General features: G+C 45.4%; 1 long non-coding RNA gene across 1 annotated transcript; it reads left to right on the top strand.

The window, feature by feature from the left end:
• The first annotated feature begins 7,989 nt into the window (after positions 1–7,989).
• On the top strand, positions 7,990–8,547 carry LOC136619783 (uncharacterized). Its single transcript, XR_010791029.1, has 3 exons — positions 7,990–8,065; positions 8,229–8,379; positions 8,477–8,547. It is a non-coding gene; the product is annotated as an uncharacterized lncRNA (long non-coding RNA).
• Positions 8,548–10,445: the final 1,898 nt, after the last annotated feature.

Below are 10,445 nucleotides of genomic sequence, written 5' to 3'. Positions count from 1 at the left end.
TTGACACGGGCATTGATTATGTCATAAATAGGAAACGTTAATGGGTCCTAACTTGATTATTCAATTCTAAGCGTAAAACAATTAGAGTCCAAATTTTACGTACGTAATCTAATTCTCTAACTTCCCCATGTCATAGAAACTTAAAACTTGGCACGGGCATTGATTGTGTCATGAATAGGAAAAGCTAATAGGTCCCAACTCGATTATTCAATTCTAAGCACAAAAGAATTAGCATCCAAATTTTACATATGTAATCTAATTCTCTCACTTCCTGATGTTATTTTATATAAAGGAATTGTTGCATGGTTACCTCCACGTGGTGTAACGCAAAGAACCATGCAAAATGGTGAACATATTTTTTTACTCGGCATCTCTAAAGTAACCACGACTTCATAAGATTTTCTGTGTGAACACCAGATAAAAACCAGTACCAAATTAACTCGGGCGAAGCCGGGTATATGAGCTAGTATATACATAGAGGTGACATAAATTCTACTCAGTATATACACAGAGAGTTGTGAGGTAGATTCTCCTAAGTATATAAACAGAGACATGAGCTAGATTTTCCTCAGTATATACACACAGAGGTCAGTTAGAGTCTCCTCAGTATATACACATAGAGGAGTGTTAGGTTCTCTTCAGTATATACACTTAAAGATGAGGTAGATTCTCCTCAGTATGTATGTATATATATATATATATATATATATATATATATATATATATATATATATATATATATATATATATATATATATATATATATAGGAGTGTTACATTCTCCTCAGTATATACACATAAAGGAGTGTTAGATTCTGCTCAGTATATACACTTAGAGATGAGGTAGATTCTCCTCAGTATAAACACAAAGAGGTGAGGTAGATTCTCCTTAGTATATACAGATAGAGGAGTATTAGATTCTCCTCAGTATATACGCATAGAGCTGAGGTAGATTCTCCTCAGTATATACACATAGAAGTTAGATAGAATCTCCATGGCATATAAACAAGGAGCTGAGGTGATTCTCCTCAGTATATATACAAAGAGCTGAGGTAAATTCTCCTCAGTATATACACAGAGGTCACTTAGATTCGCCTCAGTATTATCACATAGAAGAGCGATAGATTCTCCTTAATATATACACATAGAGGTGAAATAGATTTTCCTTAGTATATACACACAAAGTTGTGAAGTAGATTCCACTCAGTATATACACTTAGATATAAATTAGATTCTCCTCAGTATATACACATAGAGGAGTGTTAGATTCTCCTCAGTATATACACTTACAGGAGTGTTAGATTCTCCTCAGTATATATCCTTACAGATGAGGTAGATTCTCCTCAGTATATACACATAGAGGTGAGATAGAATTTCCTTAGTATATACACAGAAAGTTGTGAGGTAGATTCTCCTCAGTATATACACATAGAGGAGTGTTAGATTCTCCTCAGTATATACACATAGAGGAGTGTTGGATTCTCCTCAGTATATACATATAGTGGTGAGGTAGATTCTCCTCAGTATAAACACATAGAGGTGAGGTAGATTCTCCTCAGTATAAACACATAGAGGTGAGGTAGATTCTTCGTGGTATATATACAGAGGTGAGGTAGATTCCCCGTGTGTATATACACATAGAGGTGAGGTACATTTTCCTCAGTATATACACATAGAGGTGAGGTACATTCTCCTCAGTATATACACATAGAAGTGAGGTAGATTCTACTCAGTATATACACATAGAGGTGAGGTAGATTCTCCTTAGTATATACACATAGAGGTGAGGTAGATTCTCCTTACTATATACACATAGAGGTGACGTAGATTCTCCTTAGTATATACACATAGAGGTGACGTAGATTCTCCTTAGTTTATACACATAGAGGTGAGGTACATTCTCCTCAGTATATACACATAGAGGTGAGGTAGATTCTCCTCAGTATATACACATAGAGGTGAGGTAGATTCTCCTCAGTATATACACATAGAGGTGAGGTAGATTCTCCTCAGTATATACACATAGAGGTGGGGTAGATTCTTCTTAGTATATACACATAGAGGTGAGGTAGATTCTCCTCAGTATATACACATAGAGGTGGGGTAGATTCTCCTCAGTATATACACATAGAGGTGAGGTAGATTCTCCTCAGTATATACACATAGAGGTGGGGTAGATTCTTCTTAGTATATACACATAGAGGTGAGGTACATTCTCCTCAGTATATACACATAGAGGTGAGGTAGATTCTCCTCAGTATATACACATAGAGGTGAGGTAGATTCTCCTCAGTATGTACACATAGAAGTGAGGTACATTCTCCTTAGTATATACACATAGAGGTGAGGTACATTCTCCTCAGTATATACACATAGAGGTGAGGTAGATTCTCCTCACTATATACACATAGAGGTGAGGTAGATTCTCCTCACTATATACACATAGAGGTGAGGTAGATTCTCCTCAGTATATACACATAGAGGTGGGGTAGATTCTCCTCAGTATATACACATAGAGGTGAGGTAGATTCTCCTCAGTATATACACATAGAGGTGGGGTAGATTCTTCTTAGTATATACACAGAGGTGAAGTAGATTCTCCTCACTATATACACATAGAGGTGAGGTAGATTCTCCTCAGTATATACACATAAAGGTGAGGTAGATTCTCCTCAGTATATACACATAAAGGTGAGGTAGATAATCAAGTTGAGACCTCTTTACTTTCCCTATTTACATACTGAATTTTCAAAATGCATGACTTGATTGCAAATAATCGCAGTTGGACAATGAATTTCCCATAAAGGCCTGCTTAGTACACCTCCACGACCTGAAAGTAGCGTGTGTGCAAAAAATCAAATTTCCCTAGGCTTTATGGTTTCTGAGAAAATCTCATGTATTGTGGTTTTTCACTGATTTTCATGCTTAGAATTGAATATTCAGATAAACGGTTACTTCTTGATCTAAAAGTTGAAATCTGTGTGACTTCAGCTAGAAGGTTCCATTGCTTCAATCTAGAACCCAGTAATTCAGCTCCCTGTTTAGAAAGTTGTAAATCATGGCCAAATCATTTAGTTCCTTCTGTTCTGTGAGGCAATCTGTCATGAGGTTCAGGGTTGTACTCTTCTAGAGGTCGTGCATCTTCTGATTAGCTTTCCTCTGATAGGTGGTTTGCAAGTTACGGATAGGAATAGGCAAGCCTTCCCCATGAGGCACAGGTCTGTGCACTGAAGACACATCTGGATATCTTATATGTCTGGTTTTACTGGAATGTCCTGCAATATTTGTGAGGCAAGAATAACAATCTGCATGATTAGTTGGCTCACACCAAACCACTGGAACAGCAAACAGCATGGCTCTGCGCTTTCCTTTCATCCATTCTGTTAGAGTATTTGTGCAGGTTATGATCCCCAAGAGCACAATCAATTAGAAGCCTTCTTAGCTTAATCAGTGATTGGCTTTCTTTGGGTTTTTGGAGTGAATTTTCCACACATAACAAAAATTGTCTGGGTGGTTTACACAACAACAATGTTCTACAGTTGCCATAGTACTAACTCTAAGGCTGCCTGTCCACAGGCGAGATGTCATAGGAAGATCTGCGGCGATAAATCGCCTGGGGAGCTTGCTTGACATGCTTTCTATAGGATAACTATGGAAAGCACAGCCCGACATCCAGAAGCGGAGAATCATTGCGATTTTTCGCTCACGTGATTAAAATCGCAGCATGCCGTGATTCTCCGCGGTGAGCCTATCAATTAGAAAGGCTCATGATTGAGACCTTACAGTGCTCCTTACTCCTCCCCTGCGGCAAAATATCACTGGCGATATTCAGTCGAGGCCGTGGACAGGCAGCCTAACTCTGATATGTCAGAATGTTTTACACAGGAAACGCAAAAAACACTGATAAACACAAACTGAGGCAACGGAAACTTAAAAACAACCAATCTGCTGAAGTAACAATGAAGAGAAGTGCTTCATGCAGGTTACAACACGCACTAAACTGCTAGCAGTACCTCTATAGGCTAATGCTGTTACCCTTCCCACCTAACTACATAGTTCTGCCATCTAGTGACTACTTTTAGAATTTCATCCACTGTGTATTACATCTATATAGTTTCGCATAGTCACTGATATAATTTTCATACATAATTCACCAAAAAAAGAGAACACAGACAGCACTTGATTTAAAAAACTTAATTTAAAATTCTTAAAAACCTTATGTGATACATAAATTCCGATGGCAAGTTCGGATTCTACACCCAAAAATCAATCCACACCAGATGCAAAAAGGCTGTTGACTTTATTCTCTGGAGTGAGAGACCGGATCTGATAATATAGATGAGTGCAGCTCAGGACATGATTGTAGCAGCCATTACTACACTTATCTGCCGATCCACCAAGTCACAAATACTAAACTATCTTGTTGGTATTCTCTCATTTGCAGAGAACTCAGTGGTGTGTAAGACTGAAAATATCTTCTCCATGTGAAGAAGGCGACAGGAACCAAAGGGCAAGGCCATCTGGATAAACCTTCATAATGGTGAACAATGGGAGCTGGGCGACTCTGTGCGTAAATACAAACATACACACATATATGTGTGTGTGTATGTGTGTGTGTGTATATATATATATGTGTGTGTGTGTGTATATATATATATATATATATATATATATATATATATATATATATATATATATACATATATATATACACACACACACCTGTGTAAGGGCCATTTTACACATTGTTTGCTTACATAGGCAGACTCATCGTTGACTCATTAAAATGGGAAATTGTTCAGTCTTTCACATTCGTTGTATAAGTGAGAACGACTGAATGATCGCTGTTTAAAACGAATGATAAGTGAATGAGCCAGCGATGATTTTTATGCCTGCAGAAAATGAACGACGAACGAAAAGCAAACGATTGCCATTCAGTCGTTGGCTCACATTTAGAACGAAAAACTATCATACATGTTTGAACGTTTTTTTTTTAACAATATCGTTCTGTCTAAGGCCTCCTTCCCACGAACGGATTTACGCCGCGTAATTCGCGGCGAAAATCCGCTGCGTTGCCCGCTGCTATTAGGTTCTATTGAACCTAATAGCACAAAGCTCACGATGCGGAATTCCGCACCGTGAAATCTCCCGTCCTCACCCGCGGCATGCTCTATTTGCCGCGGGTGTACGCGCTGACGGCTTCCATTGCAGTCAATGGAAGCCGTCCATTCACACTATCTCCCGCTGTAACACAGCGGAAGATAGCGTGAAAACGCTTTCCCGCCTACCGCCGGCGCGTCATATGACGCGGCCGGCGCGTCACGTGACACGGCCGGCCGCGTCATGTGACGCGGTGGGCGTGTCACATGACGCGGCGGTGGTGGGCGGGGAAGCGTCTTCACGCTATCTTCCGCTGGTAAGTATGGGGTCTTTGGGAGGCGCCGTGACGGGCTTCGCAGCGGAATATTCCGCGGCAGAGCCCATCACGCTCGTGTGAAGCCGGCCTAAAAGCACCGTTAGTTTAACTGTACAATAATATATGTGTGGCTATGCAGAGTTATCTATAGTATTGTTACATGTTTAATGTTTGTGTAAGCAAATTATACAAATGTTTCATATTGACATAATGTTCTTACGCCTGGGTTCACACAGGGCGTATTTGCTGCTTATTTGCCGCGGATTGCCGTTGCATATCCGCATTGCGGCCATTCCATCGCGTTTGCAGTGCAATGCAGTGCAAATGTGTTTGGCCAAAATCTCGTTCTCACAGGGCGAAAAATTTACCGCAGAGCCGCAGTGCGGATAAGCAACTGCGTCGCGGTTTTGAAAGATGCAGCATGTCCATTCTTTCGACCTTTCTGCAGCGCTTTTTTTTCCATAGGGCCCCATGGACGCAGCAAAAACCGCAATGAAAACCGCTATTGCGTTTTTTTGTCGCGGTTTTTCCAAGCGGTTCCGCTGCAGATTGTTCACATGAGAAAAGAGAGGCAATAAAGTTTGTTCACAGGAAAAGGTTCAGCGGCCATTTTGGCCGCTTGGTGCCATTTCAGCTAGGACTGCATGCAGAGAGGAAGCAGGGAGCAGGAGCTCCGCCGGCAGCACCATACCCAGCGGCACCAGCCCCCCCCAGCGGCAAAAGAACACCCATTGGCAGCACTATCAGCACCACTGGTAGGGACTTCACTCGCGCCCAGGGGAAAATACCGGGCCACAGGCGAGAAACTCCAAACCCTGTCAGTGGCGGGAAAAGCACCGCCAGCAGCGGCGGCAGCACCACTACCCCCAGCGGGGCCACCACTACCCCCAGCAGGGCCACCACTACCCCCAGCGGGGCAAGCAGCTGGCCCACCACAGCTACCACCACCGGCAGCAGAACTACAACCCCCAGCGGGTCCACGCCCAGTGGCGGGAAAAGCAGCGGCGGCAGCACTACTACCCCCAGCGGGGCCACCACTACCCCCAGCGGGGCAAGCAGCTGGCCCACCACATCTACCACCACCGGCAGCAGCACTACAACCCCCAGCGGGGCCACCCCTACCCCCAGAGGGGCAAGCAGCTGGCCCACCACAGCTACCACCACCGGCAGCAGCACTACAACCCCCAGCGGAGCCATGCCCAGTGGCGGGAAAAGCAGCGGCGGCAGCACTACTATCCCCTACTACCCCCAGCGGGGCCACCACTACCCCCAGCGGGGCAAGCAGCTGGCCCACCACATCTACCACCACCGGCAGCAGCACTACAACCCCCAGCGGGGCCACGCCTACCCCCAGCGGGGCAAGCAGCTGGCCCACCACAGCTACCACCACCGGCAGCAGCACTACAACCCCCAGCGGAGCCACGCCCAGTGGCGGGAAAAGCAGCGGCGGCAGCACTACTACCCCCAGCGGGGCAAGCAGCTGGCCCACCACAGCTACCACCACCAGCAGCAGCACTGCCACCACAACCACCAACAGCACCAGCTGTTAGCCCGCAACCACCGGCAGCGGCACAACCAGAACCACCGCAACCACCTGCGGGTCCACCAGCACCGCTACCACCACCGCCAGCGAAACCACAACCCGCAGCGGGAATACCACCAGGCCCCCCCACGCTACGATCTCCGCCAGCACCACTACCCACAGCGGGACCACCAGCTTGACTACCACCACCGACAGCATGGCTACCACCTGAACCATCAACAGCTATACCACTACCACCAGGAGAACAACACCCAACGGGACCACCACCCGCACCAGCGCCACCACCACTTTCACCACCAGCATTGCAACCACCACCACCAGCAGCGGCACAATCGTCAACCTCGGCTGAAAAAGGTAATGCACTACTTCACCATATGAGTTGCAGGCAACACGCGTCCAGCTCCACCCCACCTTCTTGTGCTCTCTCCTCGCAGCATCGTGTTCTTTTGCGTCCTTTTTTTTGCATTGCAACCCACGGTAGTCGCTGTTTTCCTCCCCTGCATTGCACCACTGTTGCATGGCGTTCCTTTGCACGGGTGAGGCCACGCATTTAGTCCCTTTTTGCATTGCCTACCCTGAGTTACAAATAGGAAGCTGCAAACATTTTTTAACACTTTTCCTTTTATAGAATTGCTCTCCCTTCGGCATGTCACTTGTGTAGATGTGAGCCTCGTCGTTATTTTTGGCGACTTCCAATTGTGCGCCAGTGGCCCATAATGTTGTGTATAAGATGAAATGTAAACATTTTCTGATTGCTCACAGGAAGACCTACATTTTCTGCAGTCGCCAAGCACATTCGATTCGCACAGTCATCCCTCTTTCCGGACAATGGCCTGGTATCAACGGATGGGGATCAACGTCCCAGGATGATACTCTTGGTGAGTTTAGTGTCCGCTGACACAACCATATCCACCCCCCTCGGAATGCAATTCAACTTGTTTTTTTCTTTCCTCCCTCCTTGCAGGTTTAAAGTAGGCCTCTGCTTTGGGACCCAGCCGAGCCGGGCTACAGTGACCGTGACTTAAAGGCGGATGCCTGGATTGCGGTCTGCTCTGGGATGTATCCCGATTGGGACTCTGCTACTGCTGCCCTCCAAAGTGAAATCCGTAAGTCTACACTATTGGTTGTAACGCTTTGGTGGTTCTTTCTTGGATGTACTTAGAACTGTACTGCATCTAACCACACTGTTTATTGCAGCGTTCGGTGGATTACATAGTTTTGCAGACTGCTTTTAAAAGCCATCTTTAATTGCCATCTGTAATTTTGCAGTTAAAGACGTCAAGAATCGCTGGCGGTCAGTTTGGGACCGCTTCAAGAAACACGAAAAGGACTGTGAAAAAAGCGGCACTTCCCCGTCAAAGAAAAAGTGTCCACACCAGGACATACTGCTGTTCCTCAGAACAAGTCGAGCATTGCGTCCGTAAGTGTAAATTTTTCGACAAGCTTACAGCTCGGCGTCACTGACGTTGCATTTTGAGGTTGTATGTCTCTAAACGGTACTCTTGTTTCGTCCACAGATCCAGCGGGAACATCACGGCCGCGCCTCCCACGGTCGAAAACGCTTCAGCCGACACAGAAGGGCCGGAACAGGTCGCGGGATGATGAACCCAGAGAAGGTACCCCACGCCCGATTTGTACCTCACTTCAGTAACACCGGAAGTGGGGGAACAAAACGTGTCGCGTAGCAGTAGTGCTGCCCCTGGCAGCAGAGCAGGTAGTAGCAGGGAGGTGAGTTCCGAGCGGACCAGCCGCAGCGTTGCTGCTCGTTTGCGCCGGAAGAATAACCAGACAGATGCCGCCCAAGAGGTGCTGGCGTTGTTGCGCCGGGCTGACACAGAGGATCAGTGGGACACAATGGGTGCCACCATGGCGTCACGCATCCGTGAACTGACGTCGGAGCGTCAGTGGGCTATTGCGCCCGTTCTTTACGCTGTGCTAGAGGTTTTTGCTTCTCAAAGGCCCATTGCCAATAGCTGTGCCATTATTTTGGCTATGAAAAATGCAGCCTTTGCAGCTTCACCCACTAACCGCATGTTGCCTCCACCCCAATCTTTCCATGACCAACCAGGCAGGGTTTCTAGGACAACGGGAAACCCCATGCACCATGTCTCTCAAGACACTGGCTAAGGCGACACGGTCTTGGGCGGGTCCCCATCCCCTTCCCAATCGTCGTTTCTCTCACTGATGAGCAACCCTCTGCATCAGATATCGCAACACACAACCTCAGTACTGTACTCGCCACCAACCGGATCTCAATCCAGTACAGGAGAAGGCTCTTTTATTAGTTATACGACATTGCAGTGATCACAACTGTTGCATGGGGATAACTGCAATGTCTTAGACGCTACCATTGGAAAGTGCTGGTTCCGTTGTGATGCTGCCTTCTGTAACACTGCATGGAGTTGCCTGCTGTCCCAGAAATTCGAACGGATGGTCATGGGAAAGATTGGGGAGCAATTTCTTACATTGCTCACTGCCAGCTACTATCTGCTCTGCTGCTATATAGGCAAGGCAGACACATTCCTTCCCGTCAGTGGCATGACCGTGAAATTCTTCGCAGGCTGTGCGACTGTACGTGAAGGATTGTGTTTGTGCGTGTAGCGGTATTTTTTAGCTGCCTCGCTGTCCTCCAAGGTTGGGGTAACTCATTTCTCGGTGTCATTGTCCTTTCTTTTTTGTTTTCCTTTTTTAATTTTCGTGTGTATCTTCATGTTTGCTCCAGTGTAATGTTTCTTACCGGTGTTCTAACATGAAAAAAACTACAAAAAATGCTGATGAGAACAGGGGCAGTACGTCGGCCTGTTCCCATCAGCATTTTCGCTTGCGGTATCTCCGTCAATTATTGCAAAAGCCAAATTGGTAGTGTATCGGGCTGCGACGCACAAAAAAGGAACTCCACAGAAACTGCTCATTGTCATCACGTGCCAAATGTGTGCTACTACAGGCCCTCCATATTGTGGCGAAAAATATAACAGCAAACACAGCATTCCACGACCCGACAGGGAGGTTAAATTCTGTCAGCATTCTAGTTAAAAAATGATGGGAAAAAATTTGTGACATACGTTGATTTCATGTCCTCCTGGTGCGTGGCAGATGTAACGCTAGGTTGTGGCGTTGCGTCTAGCTTGCGAATGTGCTTCCAGTGCTTGCGCAAAATTGCTTTTCCGAAGTCATGTAGTTGTAATCGTTAACTACTTATATGCTTAAAAAGCATACGTTTCAACACCAATACACCAGCAATGTTCCGTAAGCTATTTATTAAAATACCACATTGCCTTACAATTTCCTCCACTTTAATCGAAATTTGACATATTCTGTGCATCGACAAAAAGGAAGTGTGAGGGTATATATATATTGCCATGTGTTTTTTACGCTTTTATACCTATATGCAAGTTTTATTCAATTCCAAATGAGAAAAAAACTTAAATGTCACCTTACATCAGATATCCCAAGGCTGAGAGAGATGTTCTAAGAAATTCAGAGAAG

This window comes from Eleutherodactylus coqui, chromosome 3 (genome assembly GCF_035609145.1).
Source record: "Eleutherodactylus coqui strain aEleCoq1 chromosome 3, aEleCoq1.hap1, whole genome shotgun sequence".
Taxonomy (NCBI): domain Eukaryota; kingdom Metazoa; phylum Chordata; class Amphibia; order Anura; family Eleutherodactylidae; genus Eleutherodactylus; species Eleutherodactylus coqui.
The sequence above is the reverse complement of the archived record's forward strand: the minus strand, read 5'-3'. Positions and strand labels throughout refer to the sequence as shown.